This window comes from Macrobrachium nipponense, chromosome 24, assembly GCF_015104395.2.
Source record: "Macrobrachium nipponense isolate FS-2020 chromosome 24, ASM1510439v2, whole genome shotgun sequence".
In the NCBI taxonomy this organism is placed as follows: domain Eukaryota; kingdom Metazoa; phylum Arthropoda; class Malacostraca; order Decapoda; family Palaemonidae; genus Macrobrachium; species Macrobrachium nipponense.
The window spans coordinates 57,982,260-57,987,016 of record NC_061091.1 but is presented as its reverse complement, the minus strand read 5'-3'; positions in this window follow the sequence as shown (position 1 = coordinate 57,987,016).

The window sequence follows — 4,757 nt, the reverse complement described above, 5'->3', positions numbered from 1 at the left end:
AGTAGTACCTACATATGTCAGAATCTTGAATGAAACTGTAGAGTGTAAGACCTTTTGTGTTGGCCACCGTACTTCGAACAGGTTACCAGTCTTGCCACCTTAGTTTCCAAGATTTTCTTAAGACTGGTCTGGTATGGTAACATTTTTCATTTTAGGAATAGTAGTTGGTTATGGATGCTTGAAATCTCAACTCTCTGCCATTGTTAGTGGTAGTTGACAGGTGAGAATTCCAGAACTCCATGATTGTGTACATACAAATATTTGAGTACTTAACAGAGATGCCATAAACCAGTTTATCAGCGATTTTCAAGCTGTCAGAATGGAAACCTCGTTGATAACTGGGGATTGCCTTGCTATATGCCATGACACGTATGGCATATAACTTGGTAAAGAGGAATACCGTTTCTATACAAAAGATTATATGCCTAACATTGCATAGTAATTCTTCCACTTGGGAACTACCACTTTTGACCTATTATGAAATGTTATTTTTCAACATTTATAATTTTAAGATTTTTTGATTTTTTTTTTTTTTTTTTTCATGTTAAAATGTACCTAATTCTTAATTTTAGGAGGAAAGCAAAGAGGTACAGTAGTACCTCGAGATACGAAAGGGCTCAACTTACGAAAAATCCAAGTTACAAATGCCAATGCGAAAAATTTTACTGCTCTACATACGAAAAGTTTTCAAGATACGAAAGGTTTTTGAAAGTCCGAGATTCGCCCGATAACCATTTTGAAACTCGCGCCGCGCACGCCGCCATCTTAGTGCTAGTAGACTCGCCACCATCCTCCTGCTCTCCCATTGGTTCCTGATGCTAGCCAAGCCATGAGATCCTTCTCTCTGATTGAACAGCATCCCTCCCATCATGCATCTTCTACACGTACGCGCATGGCGTCCCTTAGCTCGGCCACTCCGCACCCGAAACTTTACCGTACGCAATCGGCATTCGTTCGCTCCAACGATTTCGTTTAGTAACGCAAATTCGTTAGTGATTTCGTTGCAGTACATATCGTGTTGTGCGAAGACTATTATTACGTATTTGTGTAACTTTACGTAAATTTAACGTAGTCATGGTCCCAAGAAAGTTGAAATTCACAGAAAGAAGCGCATGCTGTCTCTGGAGACAGATGGAGATCATAAAGAAGTACGAAGCTGGTATGCGATTGAGTGTGATCGCAAAGGAATACGGCTGTAATCCGTCGACAATAGGCACCATCCTTAAACAGAAGGATGCCATCAAAGCAACTACACCATCGAAGGGCATCACTATTTTGTTCCAGCAAGAGGAGCCATGTGCACGGCGAGATGGAACGGCTGCTCCTCATCTGGATAAAAGAAAGAAATCGCTGGCGATACAGTAACGGAGACAGCAAATCGCTCACAAGGCCAGTGCTATTTTCGGCGATTTGATTGCGCAGGCGGAAGAGGAGGGAAGGGAAGGGACTTCAACGCCAACCCCAGAGTTCAAGGCTTCGCATGGCTGGTTCAAGAAATTTCGTAAACTGACTGGCATCCATTCGGTGGTGCGTCATGGGGAGGCTGCCAGCTCGGACACGAAAGCGGCCGAAGCATTTAAGAAGACTTTCGACGAGATGATGACCAAGGAAGCTACAGTTCTCCAGCAAGTCTTCAAATTGTGATGAGACTGGCCTTTTTTGGAAAAAAATGCCTCGTCGGACGTACATCACGGTAGGAAGAGAAGAAGCTACCCGGGCATAAGCCTATGAAAGACAGGCTTACGCTCGCACATTTGTTCAAACGCCAGTGGGGATTGCAAAGGTTGACGCCCCTACTGGTGTATCATTCTGAGACTCCTCGAGGCCTTCAAGGCCCACAAGGTGCTGAAGGAGAAGCTTCCAGTGATGTGGAGGGCTAATGCAAAAGCCTGGGTAACAAGGCTTTTGTTCACGGAGTGGGTAAATCTGTGGTTTGGCGGCCCGACTGTGAAGAGTTTTTTTTGGAAGAGAAGCGCCTCCCCCCTGAAATGTCTGCTGGCCTCGAGGAAGATATCCTAGCGGAGTATTCCTTCGTTAAGATTCTTTTTCTTGCCGCCAAACACCCACCCCTCTCCTCCAGCCCATGGACCAGCAAAGTGATAGCGAACTTTAAGAAAGCTGTACACGAAACATCTTTTCAAGAGATGTTTCGACATCACCGATACCACAAAACCTCACCTTGTGTCAATTTTGGAAGGAGCATTTCAACATAGTCATTTGCATCCGACTCATTGACCTAGCTTGGCAGGAGGTTTCGAGGCGAACCTTGAATTCCTCGTGGAGGAAACTCTGGCCATGATGCTGTATCCGCCAGAGACTTCGAGGGATTCGACGTGGGCGAAGCTGGTACTGCAGAGTCAGAAACAGTTGATCCCGAAACTGTTTGGAACCAGATCTTGATGAGATCGTTGCACTCGGCAAGTCCATGAGGCTGGTCGTTGACGAGGACGACATCAACGACCTTCTCGAGGAGACACCAAGAGGAGCTTATGACGGATGACCTGAATGAGTTGGAGGCCATGCAACTTAACGTCGTTCAAGAGGAGTTCTCTAGCAGCGGCGAGGAAGAGGAGGAGGAGCGTATGACAACGGCAGAAATTAAGGATATTCTAGGTGCTTTTCATAAAGTGCAATTGTTTATCGAAAAAAGAGACACCCCGAAAAGGCTCCACACAGGTCGTATGCTTGCGCAGTTCGATGACGTTTGCTTGAGTCGTTTCAGGAACATTTGTTGAAAAGTAGGCATAAGCAATCTTCCTTGGATTCTTATTTTTTAAAGAGGCCTTCAGCCATTAGCAGGAGTAAGCAAAAAGGAAGAACCAAGTGATAAAAAACAGAAAGTTGAAAGCAAAAAGGAAGAACCAAGTGATGAAAAACAGAACGTTGAAAGCGGTGATGAAGTTGAAATTCTGGAAAAAAAAAAAAAAAAAAAACAAAAAAAAAAAAAAAAGCCTACGTAAAAGTAAAAAAAAAAAGTTAAAAATAAAAATAAAATAAAAAAGAGAAAAAAAAAAAATGTTTACGTAATTTCTAGATTTTTGCAAGTTAAGTGTTACAGTTTTGTTAAGGTGTTTTCGTAAATTTTTTTTTAGTTTTAATGGTTTTTCCTTAAATTTTTTTGTGTGTTTTCATAAAGTTAAGTGTACGTACGTGCGTTATCTGCCGTTTGTCCTCCTCCTCCTCTGCCACCACTATCGGAGATAGCCTCACTCGCAAGGTAAGCTTCCACATTTTACGTTACAGTAATAATATTTCTTGTACACTAATATACACTTTATTTACAGGTTTTCGATTTTTATTCTTAATTTAGGTATTGAATGGTCCAAATTGTTGTAGTATTTCATTGTTTTATAGGTCAATTTAGCTTTATTATGAAATTTAATGGGGTGTTTTTGGAGGGCTTGGAACGGATTAGCCATTTTACATGTAAAATGTGTTCCAGATACGAAAAACTCATTATACGAAGGCCGCCTCGGAACGGATTATTAATTTCGTATCTCGAGGTACCACTGTATATCAAATACTATTTATTACAAGTACAGTAGTACCTCGAGACCACTTAATTTTAATCTGTTCCGAGGCGCCCTTCGTATCATGAGGTTTCCGTATCTTGGACACATTTTACATGTAAAATGGCTAATCCGTTCCAAGCCCCCCTCCAAAAAACACAACAGTAAATTTCATAAAGCTAAATCGACCTATAAACAATGAAATACAACAACAAATTTGACCATTCAATACCTAAATTAATAACGTAATGCAAATTAACCTGTAAATAAAGTGTATTAGTGTACATGGTATACAAAAATACTGTACGTAAATGTGGAAGCTTACCTTTCAAGTGAGGCTATCTCCGAAAGTGGCGGCAGAGGAGGAGGAGGACAAACGGCAGATATGTACGTACACTTAACTTTACGAAACACAAAAAAATGTAAGGAAAACTAAACTAAAATTTACGAAACACATTCACAAAACTATAACCACTTAACTTTAAAAAAAAAAAAACTAATTAATTTTATTTCCCTTTTTTTTTTTTTTTTTTTTTTTTCTCTCTCTCTCTCTCTCTCTCTCTCTCTCTCCAGAATTTCAACTTCATCACCACTTTCAACTTTTAAGTTAATCACTTGGTTCTTCCTTTTTGCTTACTCCTGCTAATGCTAAAGGCCTCTTTAAAAAAATAACGATGCAAGGAAGATTGCTTCTGCCTACTTTTCACAATGTTCTTGAAATGACCCAGGCAAACGTCATCAAACTGCGCAAGCATACGACCTGTGTGAGCCTTTTCTGCCACTGTCATAGGGTCCTCCTCTTCCTCACCGCTGGTAGACAACTCCTCTTGAACGACGTTATGTTGCATGGCCTCCAACTCCTTCAGGTCATCCGTCGTAAGCTGCTCTTGGTGCTCCTCGAGAAGGTCGTTGATGTCATCCTCGTCGACGACCAGCCCCATGGACTTGCCGAGTGCAACGATCTCATCAAGATCTGGTTGGGAAACAGTTTCGGGATCGTCAACTGTTTCTGAATCTACTAGTCAGAGTTGACATTGTGATGGTGTTTTGTGTCGTGTATTTAAAAAAAAAAATTAAAAAAAAAACTCATTTCTTTCCACAGAAAATGGAAAAAGAAGAGCACCTCTTGAGTGACATATATATGATTGACCAAGATCTCTCTCGTGGATAAGTGACAAAGATCTCTCACATAAGGATAAGTGATAAAGGTCTCTCTCATGGGATAACTGGAAACTTTGCAAGGTTTGT